Source organism: Ambystoma mexicanum, chromosome 5q, assembly GCF_040938575.1.
Source record: "Ambystoma mexicanum isolate Mex_15411 chromosome 5q, UKY_AmexF1_1, whole genome shotgun sequence".
In the NCBI taxonomy this organism is placed as follows: Eukaryota; Metazoa; Chordata; class Amphibia; order Caudata; family Ambystomatidae; genus Ambystoma; species Ambystoma mexicanum.
Window position 1 is genome coordinate 1,373,955,662 of NC_090933.1, and position 19,341 is coordinate 1,373,975,002.

General features: G+C 38.6%; 1 protein-coding gene across 1 annotated transcript in view; it reads left to right on the forward strand.

Moving 5' to 3' along the window:
- Positions 1 to 19,341, forward strand: part of LOC138498435 (extracellular calcium-sensing receptor-like) — a 239,954-nt gene that overhangs the window by 12,321 nt on the left and 208,292 nt on the right. The window lies entirely within an intron of this gene.

Below are 19,341 nucleotides of genomic sequence, written 5' to 3' on the forward strand. Positions count from 1 at the left end.
CAGCTGTGAGGCAAGATTCTGCACTCTCGCCTCAGCTGTGGGCCAAGGTTCCGCACTCTCGCCTCAGCTGTGGGCCAAGGTTCGGTACTCTCACCTCAGATGTGGGACAAGGTTCAGCACTCTTGCCTCAGCTGTGGGGCAAGGTTCCGCACTCTCGCCTCAGCTGTGGGCCAAGGTTCGGTACTCTCACCTCAGCTGTAGGGCAGGTTCTGCACTCTTGCCTCAGCTGTGGGGCAAGGTTCCGCACTCTCGCCTCAGCTGTAGGGCAGGTTCAGCACTCTTCCCTCAGCTATGGGGCAAGGTTCCGCACTCTCGCCTCAGCTGTAGGGCAGGTTCTGCACTCTTGCCTCAGCTGTGGGGCAAGGTTCCGCACTCTCGCCTCAGCTGTAGGGCAGGTTCAGCACTCTTCCCTCAGCTGTGGGGCAAGGTTCTGCACTCTCGCCTCAGCTGTAGGGCAGGTTCTGCACTCTTGCCTCAGCTGTGGGGCAAGGTTCCGCACTCTCGCCTCAGCTGTAGGGCAGGTTCAGCACTCTTCCCTCAGCTGTGGGGCAAGGTTCCACACTCTCGCCTCAGCTGTAGGGCAGGTTCTGCACTCTTCCCTCAGCTGTGGGGCAAGGTTCCGCACTCTCGCCTCAGCTGTAGGGCAGGTTCAGCACTCTTCCCTCAGCTGTGGGGCAAGGTTCCGCACTCTCGCCTCAGCTGTAGGGCAGGTTCTGCACTCTTGCCTCAGCTGTGGGGCAAGGTTCCGCACTCTCGCCTCAGCTGTAGGGCAGGTTCAGCACTCTTCCCTCAGCTGTGGGACAACGTTCAGCAGTCTCTCCTCAGCTGTGGGCCAAGGTTCAGCACTCTTACCTCAGCTGTGGGATTAGGTTCAGCACTCTCTCCTCAGCTGTGGGCCAAGATTCAGCACTCTCGCCTCAGCTGTGGGCCAAGGTTCGGTACTCTCACCTCAGCTGTGGGACAAGGTTCAGCAGTCTCGCCTCTGCTGTGGGCCAAGGTTCAGCACTCTTTCCTCAGCTGTGGGCAAGGTTCAGCACGCTCGCCTCAGCTGTAGGCCAAGGTTCAGCACTCTCGCCTCAGCTGTGGGCCAAGGTTCAGCACTCTCACCTCAGCTGTGGGCCAAGGTTCAGCACTCTCGCCTCAACTGTGGGCCAAGGTATAGCAATTTCACCTCAGCTGTGGGCCAAGGTTCAGCAATCTCGCCTCAGCTGTGGGCCAAGGTTCAGCACTCTCTCCTCAGCTGTGGGCCAAGGTTCAGCACTCTCGCCTCAGCTGTAGGCCAAGGTTCAGCACTCTTTCATAAGCTGTGGGCCAAGGTTCAGCATGCTAACCTCAGCTGTAAGTCAAGGTTCAGCACTCTCGCCTCAGCTTTGGGCCAAGGTTCAGCACTCTCGCCTCAGCTGTGGGCCAAGGTTCAGCACTCTCGCTTCATCTGTGGGCCAAGGTTCAGCACACTCACCTCAGCTGTGGGCCAAGGTTCAGCACTCTCGCCTCAGCTGTGGGCCAAGGTTCAGCACTCTTCCCTCAGCTGTGGGACAACGTTCAGCAGTCTCTCCTCAGCTGTGGGCCAAGGTTCAGCAGTCTTACCTCAGCTGTGGGATTAGGTTCAGCACTCTCTCCTCAGCTGTGGGACAAGGTTCAGCACTCTCTTCTCCGCTGTGGGCCAATGTTCAGCACTCTTGCCTCAGCTGTGGGCCAAGGTTCAGCACTCTCACCTCCGCTGTGAGACAAGGTTCAGCACTCTCGCCTCAGCTGTGGGCCAAGTTCAGCACTCTCACTTCAGCTGTGGTGCAAAGGTTTAGCACTCTCACCTCAGCTGTGGGACAAGGTTCAGCCTTCTCGACGCTCCTTTTTAAGATATTGGCTCATCTTATTCGTTCTTTTGGTTTCTGTAATGATACGCAGATTCTTTTTTGGTTGGATTTGGAACACTTTGATGCAGCCTAGAAGCTGCCAGCAGTCGATTGAACCCAAAGTGGCTTAAATTTAACGGGGAAAACAGAAGTATTAGTGGCTGGGCCTCTCCCCCCTCCTCTTCTTGGCACACCGGGTTATTGCCCATCAGATCTCGGTCCTCTACCCACCCTTGTAAAATCTGTAGAAAATCCATGGGTGAAGATTTCTGTATCTCTTTCTATGAAAATGTAGGTGGTTGCTATTTCTAGCACTGGCTTTTTGAAGTTGAGAAATTGAAGAAAATATTACCATATATTCCTGATAAAAATTTCATGCTCAGATCATCGCTGCCACAATAAATGGCAGCCTGGACTACTGCAATGCTGCGCTCTTGGCCCAACCAGCTTTACTGAACCGATTGCAGGTTTTGTAAAATGCGGCAGTCTGATTGGTCATGCGCATCCCTTATGGCAGACCTATCTCATCAGCCTGGCGTCAACTGCACTGGCTGCTAGTTGCAGCACAAATTCAATTTAAATCTTTATGTCTTAACCATCGGGCGAACAAGGTAAAGGCTTTAAGGCCCTGCAGGACAAAATAGTTCCCTAGAATCCGGGTAGCTCTTTACGATCAACGTCCCATTCCCTACACAAAGTCCCATAATACAGATTGGAACTGTGTTGAGGACAAATGTTCTCAGTGGTGGGTCCCAAGTTGTGGAACTGCCTTCTGCACTTTCTGTGCAGGGAGAGCGATTTACAGTAACAAATGAAGATGGACAGAGAGAGAGTATTGAGGAATGAAAGAAAAGTGAAGCAATACCAAAGGGACAACAGAGAGCGTAGAGGATGGTAATAGAGCAGTGGACATAGAACGGAATGTGGGGTGAAATAGCCCCTGGAGGCCAGAAGTTAAGAGGCCAGAGTCATTGGTGTGCATGCCCCTAAACAAAAAGCCAGCACAGAAATGAGATCCAACATAAGGCCTATGGAACACAAGCAAAAAGGAGAGAACGTGGGCCAAACAATCTTAATGAGAGAATTGCATTTTATTGCATAAAATAGACAGTGTACATTATACTACAGTCATTCTAGGAATTTAGGAAAGGTGACAGTTAAATCCTTGTGACCATGCTAAAATGATTTTTGTGGGATAAACACAACTAAAGTTATTCATAAAAATGTGATTTGGGCCTCGAGTTCACCAGCAATGTGAAAAGTTGATAACGCATACCAATTATGATTAGTATGATGCCTGTAAAGTGCCATATTTATCACTGATATAGTTCTGGAGTAAATGAAGAAAAACTGTATCTCTGCACAGGAGCGACATACAGACATCTGACTAGTCTCATCTGATACACGTTAAAATGTAGTGCTCAGAAATCTATTCATACATGTCAAGATGTGAAAATTAAGGGTATTTGCCATGTGGTGAGAGTTTTTAATCTTAATGCAGACCAAGCCCACCTGTCAAAGTTGGATGATGAATTCTCTCCACCCCTAGCTGTGACAAATTACTGCCCCATCCCCTTGTACTATGAGCACACAGTTGGGAGTGGGGTAGGGAACATTAACCAATCCCTTCAGTGGGAATTATGAGTAAGTTAGTGATGTAATTTACCCTGTGTCTAAGCTAGCTTGCCTCACAGCTGGACTGCCACACCCAATTCCATGAGGTGACCTGCTGCCGAAATCTGAATATCCCAGCAGAGAGAGACCCAACGTTGCAGTCGAGCCAGGAGGAATAGACGCTGATTGGGGCCTTGGAGGAAAGTAAGGAGACCCTTGACTGACCCCCTTTGACTGTCCCATCGGTGTGCCATGATGCTCCATGATGCCCAGTCCAGACCTCTCCTGTAAGTAGAAGTACCCCAAGCCATAGAATGTATAAGCCCTATATTTTTCAAGCATTGTTTTAGTTATTTCCCCATTGAAACATCCCGTTTGCCTGTGTAGATCCTTAGCATATTTATCAATTAATTCCCGTATTTAATTCACAGGATCTGTATTGTTGGCATTAACCCCCCCATCCCTGCTTCCACGTGTGTGTGCAGGGTGAGAAAAACCAAAAAATCCCTATTGATCCCTTTCATGTTAAATCTGAAGTGGGAAGCCCAGTAGTGCCTGTGCATATGCAAGGTAAAAAAAAAATTATCACTGTGTTCCCAGTGTGATCAGCAAAACAAAATAGTCCCTGTGTTCCCAGTGTGCTCTGAAAAAGGAATTCCCCCTTTGCATTTTCAGTCTTACATTGCATCTATGAGTCACACTCCAAAATCGATTTTCCCATTATGTTCTAATAATAACCCTAAAGCTTTGTTCGTTATTGTCAGGGGTAGAAAAACACATTTTTCCCATCTATTGATTCTGTGATCAAGTCTTCCAAAATCCGATTTTTCCATGTCTATTTTTAGTTGTAGAAAACAAATTCCCCATTTCTTTCTGTTCCTTCCCATAGCAGTTGTGCTAAACCATTCAAACCGATTTTAGCTTTGTTCTCTGCAAAACAAATTTTACCATTCCCTTTCTGTTCCTCATAATGTTTCTGTGAGCACTACCCAAACACCGATTTCCCCACTGTGTTCCCACTCCCTGCCACTGTCTTCCATTCAAAAGAGTAAAGCCTAGTAGATGTTTGGAGGGTGAAAGTTGCTGGGACAAATGTATAACCCTGTTGCATTCATTTTCATTGTGCGCTTTGAACTGTTCTTTACTTGTATTGGGAGTTTTGTAAAAGGAAGCTATTGTCATTGCATATTCTAGTGTTATCACTGTATGGATACTTTACCAAAGTCATTTTGGTCTTGTGTTACCACAACATTGGTGGCTGAGGTAATCTGTTTGTTCTAATCTGAATTAAATAAATTAATTAATAAATATCTTATTAATACACACCGGCCTGGTTCCTAGTCCATTGTGGCACAGGGTATTTGTTGAGATTGTGTGTGAGAGACGGCTTGGGGGCCTTACCACAGTGAACCAAGTAAAAACTCATATTGATTTACTGTACGCACATTAATTGTGGGGAAGGAGTTCTCTGACTTCAGTGTGACCGTATTATAAACCGCTACAAACCTGGGGGCTCGTGCCATGATTGGTAAAGAGTTTTCACTTGTGACAGTGTAGCAGAGCAGACTAGTCATTGAAGGTATTGTTACATTTAGTGGATAGAAAGCTCTGTTGCATTGTGAAGGCGCCATCCAAACATGTACCCTGGGTGTCAGGGCTGTGTGTATAAACAAAAGTAATCATTGAGGTATAATTGTGAATACAAACTAAGCAGGAACAGGGTTGAGATGTTTGCCCTTGCATAGAGAGCATAGGAGGTGCTGAACACATTTCCTCATGAGCAACGTAGAAATCAATCTGTCTAGGAAGCACCTTCTATCGAAATTGTTTATTAAAGGTGAATGGGTAGAACAGGAGCATGAAATGTGGCAATCTAGAATGATGCAGGAAGTTACCTCTGTAAATGTGGATATGTGACAGGATAATGACCTGTTACATCGTGCCTTGACAGACTTTTATATGACACAGACCACCAGAGATGAGCACATTAAAATGGTTCAGCTCACAGCATATATGTACTTCCATATGGTGAATGGATGTATCTCAGTGTACGGTGCGTGTATTTCAGTATCTAATGCATGACTCTCAATATATGACATATACATCTCAGTATAGAACGGATGTACCTCAGTGTACGGTGCGTGTATTTCAGTATCTAATGCATGAATCGCAATATATGATATATACATCTCAGTATAGAACGGATGTATCTCAGTGTACGGTGCGTGTATTTCAGTATCTAATGCATGACTCTCAATATATGACATATACATCTCAGTATAGAACAGATGTACCTCGGTGTACGGTGCGTGTATTTCAGTATCTAATGCATGACTCTCAATATATGACATATACATCTCAGTATAGAACGGATGTACCTCAGTGTACGGTGTGTGTATTTCAGTATCTAATGCATGAATCTCAATATATGATATATACATCTCAGTATAGAACGGATGTATCTCAGTGAACGGTGCGTGTATTTCAGTATCTAATGCATGACTCTCAATATATGACATATACATCTCAGAATAGAACGGATGTACCTCAGTGTACGGTGCGTGTATTTCAGTATCTAATGCATGAATCTCAATATATGATATATACATCTCAGTATAGAACGGATGTATCTCAGTGAACGGTGCGTGTATTTCAGTATCTAATGCATGACTCTCAATATATGACATATACATCTCAGTATAGAACGGATGTACCTCAGTGTACGGTGCGTGTATTTCAGTATCTAATGCATGAATCCCAATATATGATATATACATCTCAGTATAGAACAGATGTACCTCGGTGTACGGTGCGTGTATTTCAGTATCTAATGCATGACTCTCAATATATGACATATACAGCTCAGTATAGAACGGATGTACCTCAGTGTACGGTGCGTGTCTTTCAGTATCTAATGCATGAATCTCAATATATGATATATACATATCAGAATAGAACGGATGTATCTCAGTGTACGGTTTGTGTATTTCAGTATCTAATGCATGACTCTCAATATATGACATATACATCTCAGTATAGAATGGATGTACCTCAGTGTACGGTGCGTGAATTTCAGTATCTAATGCATGAATCTCAATATATGATATACACATCTCAGTATAGAATGGATGTACCTCGGTGTACGGTGCGTGTATTTCAGTATCTAATGCATGACTCTCAATATATGACATATACATCTCAGTATAGAATGGATGTACCTCAGTGTACGGTGCGTGAATTTCAGTATCTAATGCATGAATCTCAATATATGATATATACATCTCAGTATAGAATGGATGTATCTCAGTGTACTGTGCGTATATTTCAGTAGCTAATGCATGAATCTCAATATATGATATATACATCTTAGTATAGAATGGATGTACCTAGGTGTACAGTGTGTGTATTTCAGTATCTAATGCATGAATCTCCATATATGATATATACATCTCAGTATAGAATGGATGTACCTCAGTGTACGGTGCGTGTATTTCAGTATCTAATGCATGAATCTCCATATATGATGTGTACATCTCAGTATAGAATGGATGTACCTCAGTGTACGGTGCGTGTATTTCAGTATCTAATGCATGAATCTCCATATATGATATATACATCTCAGTATAGAATGGATGTATCTCAGTGTACTGTGCGTATATTTCAGTAGCTAATGCATGACTCTCAATATATGATATATACATCTCAGTATAGAACGGATGTACCTAGGTGTACAGTGCGTGTATCTCAGTATCTAATGCATGAATCTCAATATATGATATACACACCTCAGTATAGAATGGATGTACCTCAGTGTACGGTGCATGTATTTCAGTATCTAATACATGAATCTCCATATATGATATATACATCTCAGTATAGAATGGATGTACCTCAGTGTACGTGCGTATATTTCTGTAGCTAATGCATGAATCTCAATATATGATATATACATCTCAGTATAGAATGGATGTACCTCAGTGTACGGTGCATGTATTTCAGTATCTAATGCATGAATCTCAATATATGATATATACATCTCAGTATAGAAGGGATGTATCTCAGTGTACGGTGCATGTATTTCAGTATCTAATGCATGAATCTCAATATATGATATAAACACCTCAGTATAGAATGGATGTACCTCAGTGTACGGTGCATGTATTTCAGTATCTAATGCATGAATCTCAATATATGATATACACATCTCAGTATAGAATGGATGTACCTCAGTGTACGGTGCATGTATTTCAGTATCTAATGCATGAATCTCAATATATGATATATACATCTCAGTATAGAACGGATGTACCTAGGTGTAAAGTGCGTGTATTTCAGTATCTAATGCATGACTCTCAATATATGACATATACATCTCAGTATAGAACGGATGTACCTCAGTGTACAGAGCATGTCTTTCAGTATGTAATGCATGAATCTCCATATATGATATATACATCTCAGTATAGAATGGATGTTCCAAGGTGTACAGTGCGTGTATTTCAGTATCTAATGCATGAATCTCAATATATGATATATACATCTCAGTATAGAATGGATGTACCTCAGTGTACGGTGCATGTATTTCAGTATCTAATGCATGAATCTCAATATATGATATATACATCTCAGTTTAGAATGGATGTACCTCAGTGTACGGTGCGTGTATTTCAGTATCTAATGCATGAATCTCCATATATGATATATACTTCTCAGTATAGAATGGATGTACCTCAGTGAACGGTGCGTGTATTTCAGTAGCTAATGCATGAATCTCCATGTATGATATATACATCTCAGTATAGAATGGATGTACCTAGGTGTACAGTGCATGTATTTCAGTATCTAATGCATGAATCTCCATATATGATATATACATCTCAGTATAGAATCGATGTACCTCAGTGTACGGTGCGTGTATTTCAGTATCTAATTCATGAATCTCCATATATGATATATACATCTCAATATAGAATGGAGGTACCTCAGTGTACGGTGCGTGTATTTCAGTATATAATGCATGAATCACAATATATGATATATACTTCTCAGTATAGAATGGATGTACCTCGGTGTACAGTGCGTGTATTTCAGTATCTAATGCATGAATCTCCATATGTGATATATACATCTCAGTATAGAATGGATGTACCTCAGTGTACGGTGCGTATATTTCAGTATCTAATGCATGAATCTCCATATATGATATATACATCTCAGTATAGAATGGATGTACCTCAGTGTACGTGCGTGTATTTCAGTATCTAATGCATGAATCTCAATATATGATATATACATCTCAGTATAGAATGGATGTATCTCAGTGTACTGTGCGTATATTTCAGTAGCTAATGCATGAGTCTCAATATATGATATATACATCTCAGTATAGAATCGATGTACGTAGGTGTACAGTGCCTGTATTTCAGTATCTAATGCATGAATCTCAATATATGATGTATACATCTCAGTATAGAATGGATGTACCTCAGTGTACGGTGCATGTATTTCAGTATCTAATGCATGAATCTCCATATATGATATATACATCTCAGTATAGAATGGATGTACCTCAGTGTACGGTGCGTGTATTTCAGTATCTAATGCATGAATCTCAATATATGATATATACATCTCAGTATAGAATGGATGTACCTCAGTGTACGGTGCGTGTATATCAGTATCTAATGCATGAATCTCCATATATGATATATACATCTCAGTATAGAATGGATGTACCTCAGTGTACGGTGCGTGTATTTCAGTATCTAATGCATGAATCTCAATAAATGATATATACATCTCAGTATAGAATCGATGTACCTCGGTGTACAGTGCGTGTATTTCAGTATATAATGCATGAATCTCAATATATGATATATACTTCTCAGTATAGAATGGATGTACCTCGGTGTACGGTGCGTGTATTTCAGTATATAATGCATGAATCTCAATATATGATATATACTTCTCAGTATAGAATGGATGTACGTAGGTGTACAGTGCCTGTATTTCAGTATCTAATGCATGAATCTCCATATATGATATATACATCTCAGTATAGAATGGATGTACCTCAGTGTACGGTGCGTGTATTTCAGTATCTAATGCATGAATCTCAATATATGATATATACATCTCAGTATAGAATCGATGTATCTCGGTGTACGGTGCGTGTATTTCAGTATATAATGCATGAATCTCAATATATGATATATACTTCTCAGTATAGAATGGATGTACCTCGGTGTACGGTGCATGTATTTCAGTATCTAATGCATGAATCTCCATATATGATATATACATCTCAGTATAGAATAGATGTACCTCAGTGTACGGTGCGTGTATTTCAGTATCTAATGCATGAATCAAAATATATGATATATACATCTCAGTATAGAATGGATGTACCTCAGTGTACAGTGCGTGTATTTCATTATCTAATGCAAGAATCTCCATATATGCTATATACATCTCAGTATAGAATGGATGTACCTCAGTGTACGGTGCGTGTATTTCAGTATCTAATGCATGAACCTCCATATATGATATATACATCTCAGTATAGAATGGATGTACCTCAGTGTACGGTGCGTGTATTTCAGTATCTAATGCATGAATCTCCATATATGATATATACATCTCAGTATAGAATGGATGTACCTCAGTGTACAGTGTGTGTATTTCAGTATCTAATGCTTGAATCTCAATATATGATATATACATCTCAGTATAGAATGGATGTACCTCATTGTACGGTGCGTGTATTTCAGTATCTAATGCATGAATCTCAATATATGATATATACATCTCAGTATAGAATCGATGTACCTCGGTGTACGGTGCGTGTATTTCAGTATATAATGCATGAATCTCAATATATGATATATACTTCTCAGTATAGAATGGATGAACCTCGGTGTACGGTGCATGTATTTCAGTATCTAATGCATGAATCTCCATATATGATATATACATCTGAGTATAGAATGGATGTACCTCAGTGTACGGTGCGTGTATTTCAGTATCTAATGCATGAATCTCAATATATGATATATACTTCTCAGTATAGAATGGATGTACCTCAGTGTACAGTGCGTGTATTTCAGTATCTAATGCATGAATCTCCATATATGATATATACATCTCAGTATAGAATGGATGTAACTCAGTGTACGGTGCGTGTATTTCAGTATCTAATGCATGAATCTCCATATATGATATATACATCTCAGTATAGAATGGATGTACCTCAGTGTACGGTGCGTGTATTTCAGTATCTAATGCATGAATCTCCATATATGATATATACATCTCAGTATAGAATGGATGTACCTCAGTGTACAGTGTGTGTATTTCAGTATCTAATGCTTGAATCTCAATATATGATATATACATCTCAGTATAGAATGGATGTACCTCATTGTACGGTGCGTGTATTTCAGTATCTAATGCATGAATCTACATATATGATATATACATCTCAGTATAGAATGGATGTACCTCGGTGTAAGGTGCTTGTATTTCAGTATATCATGCATGAATCTCAATATATGATATATACTTCTCAGTATAGAATGGATGTACCTCGGTGTACCTGTGCGTGTATTTCAGTATCTAATGCATGAATCTCCATATATGATATATACATCTGAGTATAGAATGGATGTACCTCAGTGTACGGTGCATGTATTTCAGTATCTAATGCATGAATCTCCATATATGATATATACATCTCAGTATAGAATGGATGTATCTCAGTGTACTGTGCGTATATTTCAGTAGCTAATGCATGAATCTCAATATATGATATATACATCTCAGTATAGAATGGATGTACCTCAGTGAACGGTGCGTGTATTTCAGTATCTGATGCGTGAATCTCAATATATGATATATACATCTCAGTATAGAATGGATGTACCTCAGTGTACGGTGCGTGTATTTCAGTATCTGATGCGTGAATCTCAATATATGATATATACATCTCAGTATAGAATGGATGTACCGCAGTGTACGGTGCGTGTATTTCAGTATCTAATGCATGAATCTCCATATATGACATATACATCTCAGTATAGAATGGATGTACCTCAGTGTACGGTGCGTGTATTTCAGTATCTAATGCATGAATCTCAATATTTGATATATACATCTCAGTATAGAATGGATGTATCTCAGTGTACTGTGCATATATTTCAGTAGCTAATGCATGAGTCTCAATATATGATATATACATCTCAGTATAGAATGGATGTACGTAGATGTACAGTGCCTGTATTTCAGTATCTAATGCATGATTCTCAATATATGATATATACATCTCAGTATAGAATGGATGTACTTCAGTGTACGGTGCGTGTATTTCAGTATCTAATGCATGAATCTCCATGTATGATATATACATCTCAGTATAGAATGGATGTACCTCGGTGTACGGTGCGTGTATTTCAGTATCTAATGCATGAATCTCAATATATGATATATACATCTCAGTATAGAATGGATGTACCTCAGTGTACGGTGCGTGTATTTTAGTATCTAATGTATGAATCTCAATGTATGATATATACATCTCAGTATAGAATGGATGTACCTCGGTGTACGGTGCGTGTATTTCAGTATCTAATGCATGAATCTCCATATATGATATATACATCTCAGTATAGAATGGATGTACCTCGGTGTACGGTGCGTGTATTTCAGTATATAATGCATGAATCTTATATATGATATATACATCTCAGTATAGAATGGATGTACCTCGGTGTACGGTGCGTGTATTTCAGTATCTAATGCATGAATCTCCATATATGATATATACATCTCAGTATAGAATGGATGTACCTCAGTGTACGGTGCGTGTATTTCAGTATCTAATGCATGAATCTCCATATATGATATATACATCTCAGTATAGAATGGATGTACCTCAGTGTACGGTGCGTGTATTTCAGTATCTAATGCTTGAATCTCAATATATGATATATACATCTCAGTATAGAATGGATGTACCTAGGTGTACAGTGCGTGTATTTCAGTATCTAATGCATGAATCTCCATATATGATATATACATCTCAGTATAGAATGGATGTACCTCAGTGTACGGTGCGTGTATTTCAGTATCTAATGCATGAATCTCCATATATGATATATACATCTCAGTATAGAATGGATGTACCTCAGTGTACGGTGCGTGTATTTCAGTATCTAATGCATGAATCTCCATATATGATATATACATCTCAGTATAGAATGGATGTACCTCAGTGTACGGTGCGTGTATTTCAGTATCTAATGCATGAATCTCCATATATGATATATACATCTCAGTATAGAATCGATGTACCTCGGTGTACGGTGCGTGTATTTCAGTATATAATGCATGAATCTCAATATATGATATATACTTCTCAGTATAGAATGGATGTACCTCGGAGTACGGTGCGTGTATTTCAGTATCTAATGCATGAATCTCCATATATGATATATACATCTCAGTATAGAATGGATGTACCTCAGTGTACGGTGCGTGTATTTCAGTATCTAATGCATGAATCTCCATATATGATATATACATCTCAGTATAGAATCGATGTACCTTGGTGTACGGTGCGTGTATTTCAGTATATAATGCATGAATCTCAATATATGATATATACTTCTCAGTATAGAATGGATGTACCTCGGTGTACGGTGCATGTATTTCAGTATCTAATGCATGAATCTCCATATATGATATATACATCTCAGTATAGAATGGATGTACCTCAGTGTACGGTGCGTGTATTTCAGTATCTAATGCATGAATCTCCATATATGATATATACATCTCAGTATAGAATGGATGTACCTCAGTGTACGGTGCGTGTATTTCAGTATCTAATGCATGAATCTCCATATATGATATCTACATCTCAGTATAGAATGGATGTACCTCAGTGTACAGTGTGTGTATTTCAGTATCTAATGCTTGAATCTCAATATATGATATATACATCTCAGTATAGAATGGATGTACCTCATTGTACGGTGCGTGTATTTCAGTATCTAATGCATGAATCTACATATATGATATATACATCTCAGTATAGAATGGATGTACCTCGGTGTAAGGTGCTTGTATTTCAGTATATCATGCATGAATCTCAATATATGATATATACTTCTCAGTATAGAATGGATGTACCTCGGTGTACCTGTGCGTGTATTTCAGTATCTAATGCATGAATCTCCATATATGATATATACATCTGAGTATAGAATGGATGTACCTCAGTGTACGGTGCATGTATTTCAGTATCTAATGCATGAATCTCCATATATGATATATACATCTCAGTATAGAATGGATGTATCTCAGTGTACTGTGCGTATATTTCAGTAGCTAATGCATGAATCTCAATATATGATATATACATCTCAGTATAGAATGGATGTACCTCAGTGTACGGTGCATGTATTTCAGTATCTGATGCGTGAATCTCAATATATGATATATACATCTCAGTATAGAATGGATGTACCTCAGTGTACGGTGCGTGTATTTCAGTATCTGATGCGTGAATCTCAATATATGATATATACATCTCAGTATAGAATGGATGTACCTCAGTGTACGGTGCGTGTATTTCAGTATCTAATGCATGAATCTCCATATATGACATATACATCTCAGTATAGAATGGATGTACCTCAGTGTACGATGCGTGTATTTCAGTATCTAATGCATGAATCTCAATATTTGATATATACATCTCAGTATAGAATGGATGTATCTCAGTGTACTGTGCATATATTTCAGTAGCTAATGCATGAGTCTCAATATATGATATATACATCTCAGTATAGAATGGATGTACGTAGGTGTACAGTGCCTGTATTTCAGTATCTAATGCATGATTCTCAATATATGATATATACATCTCAGTATAGAATGGATGTACTTCAGTGTACGGTGCGTGTATTTCAGTATCTAATGCATGAATCTCCATGTATGATATATACATCTCAGTATAGAATGGATGTACCTCGGTGTACGGTGCGTGTATTTCAGTATCTAATGCATGAATCTCAATATATGATATATACATCTCAGTATAGAATGGATGTACCTCAGTGTACGGTGCGTGTATTTCAGTATCTAATGTATGAATCTCAATGTATGATATATACATCTCAGTATAGAATGGATGTACCTCGGTGTACGGTGCGTGTATTTCAGTATCTAATGCATGAATCTCCATATATGATATATACATCTCAGTATAGAATGGATGTACCTCGGTGTACGGTGCGTGTATTTCAGTATATAATGCATGAATCTTATATATGATATATACATCTCAGTATAGAATGGATGTACCTCGGTGTACGGTGCGTGTATTTCAGTATCTAATGCATGAATCTCCATATATGATATATACATCTCAGTATAGAATGGATGTACCTCAGTGTACGGTGCGTGTATTTCAGTATCTAATGCATGAATCTCCATATATGATATATACATCTCAGTATAGAATGGATGTACCGCAGTGTACGGTGCGTGTATTTCAGTATTTAATGCTTGAATCTCAATATATGATATATACATCTCAGTATAGAATGGATGTACCTAGGTGTACAGTGCGTGTATTTCAGTATCTAATGCATGAATCTCCATATATGATATATACATCTCAGTATAGAATGGATGTACCTCAGTGTACGGTGCGTGTATTTCAGTATCTAATGCATGAATCTCCATATATGATATATACATCTCAGTATAGAATGGATGTACCTCAGTGTACGGTGCGTGTATTTCAGTATCTAATGCATGAATCTCCATATATGATATATACATCTCAGTATAGAATGGATGTACCTCGGTGTACGGTGCGTGTATTTCAGTATCTAATGCATGAATCTCCATATATGATATATACATCTCAGTATAGAATCGATGTACCTCGGTGCGTGTATTTCAGTATATAATGCATGAATCTCAATATATGATATATACTTCTCAGTATAGAATGGATGTACCTCGGTGTACGGTGCGTGTATTTCAGTATCTAATGCATGAATCTCCATATATGATGTATACATCTCAGTATAGAATGGATGTACCTCAGTGTACGGTGCGTGTATTTCAGTATCTGATGCGTGAATCTCAATATATGATATATACATCTCAGTATAGAATGGATGTACCTCAGTGTACGGTGCGTGTATTTCAGTATCTGATGCGTGAATCTCAATATATGATATATACATCTCAGTATAGAATGGATGTACCTCAGTGTACGGTGCGTGTATTTCAGTATCTAATGCATGAATCTCCATATATGACATATACATCTCAGTATAGAATGGATGTACCTCAGTGTACGATGCGTGTATTTCAGTATCTAATGCATGAATCTCAATATTTGATATATACATCTCAGTATAGAATGGATGTATCTCAGTGTACTGTGCATATATTTCAGTAGCTAATGCATGAGTCTCAATATATGATATATACATCTCAGTATAGAATGGATGTACGTAGGTGTACAGTGCCTGTATTTCAGTATCTAATGCATGATTCTCAATATATGATATATACATCTCAGTATAGAATGGATGTACTTCAGTGTACGGTGCGTGTATTTCAGTATCTAATGCATGAATCTCCATGTATGATATATACATCTCAGTATAGAATGGATGTACCTCGGTGTACGGTGCGTGTATTTCAGTATCTAATGCATGAATCTCAATATATGATATATACATCTCAGTATAGAATGGATGTACCTCAGTGTACGGTGCGTGTATTTCAGTATCTAATGTATGAATCTCAATGTATGATATATACATCTCAGTATAGAATGGATGTACCTCGGTGTACGGTGCGTGTATTTCAGTATCTAATGCATGAATCTCCATATATGATATATACATCTCAGTATAGAATGGATGTACCTCGGTGTACGGTGCGTGTATTTCAGTATATAATGCATGAATCTTATATATGATATATACATCTCAGTATAGAATGGATGTACCTCGGTGTACGGTGCGTGTATTTCAGTATCTAATGCATGAATCTCCATATATGATATATACATCTCAGTATAGAATGGATGTACCTCAGTGTACGGTGCGTGTATTTCAGTATCTAATGCATGAATCTCCATATATGATATATACATCTCAGTATAGAATGGATGTACCTCAGTGTACGGTGCGTGTATTTCAGTATTTAATGCTTGAATCTCAATATATGATATATACATCTCAGTATAGAATGGATGTACCTAGGTGTACAGTGCGTGTATTTCAGTATCTAATGCATGAATCTCCATATATGATATATACATCTCAGTATAGAATGGATGTACCTCAGTGTACGGTGCGTGTATTTCAGTATCTAATGCATGAATCTCCATATATGATATATACATCTCAGTATAGAATGGATGTACCTCAGTGTACGGTGCGTGTATTTCAGTATCTAATGCATGAATCTCCATATATGATATATACATCTCAGTATAGAATGGATGTACCTCGGTGTACGGTGCGTGTATTTCAGTATCTAATGCATGAATCTCCATATATGATATATACATCTCAGTATAGAATCGATGTACCTCGGTGTACGGTGCGTGTATTTCAGTATATAATGCATGAATCTCAATATATGATATATACTTCTCAGTATAGAATGGATGTACCTCGGTGTACGGTGCGTGTATTTCAGTATCTAATGCATGAATCTCCATATATGATGTATACATCTCAGTATAGAATGGATGTACCTCAGTGTACGGTGCGTGTATTTCAGTATCTAATGCATGAATCTCCATATATGATATATACATCTCAGTATAGAATGGATGTACCTCAGTGTACGGTGCGTGTATTTCAGTATCTAATGCATGAATCTCCATATATGATATATACATCTCAGTATAGAATGGATGTACCTCAGTGTACGGTGCGTGTATTTCAGTATCTAATGCATGAATCTCCATATATGATATATACATCTCAGTATAGAATGGATGTACCTCAGTGTACAGTGTGTGTATTTCAGTATCTAATGCTTGAATCTCAATATATGATATATACATCTCAGTATAGAATGGATGTACCTCATTGTACGGTGCGTGTATTTCAGTATCTAATGCATGAATCTCCATAGATGATATATACATCTCAGTATAAAATGGATGTACCTCGGTGTACGGTGTGTGTATTTCAGTATATAATGCATGAATCTTATATATGATATATACATCTCAGTATAGAATGGATGTACCTCGGTGTACGGTGCGTGTATTTCAGTATCTAATGCATGAATCTCCATATATGATATATACATCTCAGTATAGAATGGATGTACCTCAGTGTACGGTGCGTGTATTTCAGTATCTAATGCATGAATCTCCATATATGATATATACATCTCAGTATAGAATGGATGTATCTCAGTGTACGGTGCGTGTATTTCAGTATCTAATGCTTGAATCTCAATATATGATATATACATCTTAGTATAGAATGGATGTACCTAGGTGTACAGTGCGTGTATTTCAGTATCTAATGCATGAATCTCCATATATGATATATACATCTCAGTATAGAATGGATGTACCTCAGTGTACGGTGCGTGTATTTCAGTATCTAATGCATGAATCTCCATATATGATATATACATCTCAGTATAGAATGGATGTACCTCAGTGTAGGGTGCGTGTATTTCAGTATCTAATGCATGAATCTCCATATATGATATATACATCCCAGTATAGAATGGATGTACCTCAGTGTACGGTGCGTGTATTTCAGTATCTAATGCATGAATCTCCATATATGATATATACATCTCAGTATAGAATCGATGTACCTCGGTGTACGGTGCGTGTATTTCAGTATATAATGCATGAATCTCAATATATGATATATACTTCTCAGTATAGAATGGATGTACCTCGGTGTACGGTGCGTGTATTTCAGTATCAAATGCATGAATCTCCATATATGATATATACATCTCAGTATAGAATGGATGTACCTCAGTGTACGGTGCGTGTATTTCAGTATCTAATGCATGAATCTCCATATATGATATATACATCTCAGTATAGAATCGATGTACCTCGGTGTACGGTGCGTGTATTTCAGTATATAATGCATGAATCTCAATATATGATATATACTTCTCAGTATAGAATGGATGTACCTCGGTGTACGGTGCGTGTATTTCAGTATCTAATGCATGAATCTCCATATATGATATATACATCTCAGAATAGAATGGATGTACCTCAGTGTACGGTGCGTGTATTTCAGTACCTAATGCATGAATCTCCATATATGATATGTACATCTCAGTATAGAATGGATGTACCTCAGTGTACGGTGCATGTATTTCAGTATCTAATGCATGAATCTCCATATATGATATATACATCTCAGTATAGAATGGATGTACCTCAGTGTACGGTGTGTGTATTTCAGTATCTAATGCATGAATCTCCATATATGATATATACATCTCAGTATAGAATGGATGTACCTCAGTGTACAGTGTGTGTATTTCAGTATCTAATGCTTGAATCTCAATATATGATATATACATCTCAGTATAGAATGGATGTACCTCATTGTACGGTGCGTGTATTTCAGTATCTAATGCATGAATCTCCATAGATGATATATACATCTCAGTATAAAATGGATGTACCTCGGTGTAAGGTGCGTGTATTTCAGTATATCATGCATGAATCTCAATATATGATATATACTTCTCAGTATAGAATGGATGTACCTCGGTGTACCGTGCGTGTATTTCAGTATCTAATGCATGAATCTCCATATATGATATATACATCTGA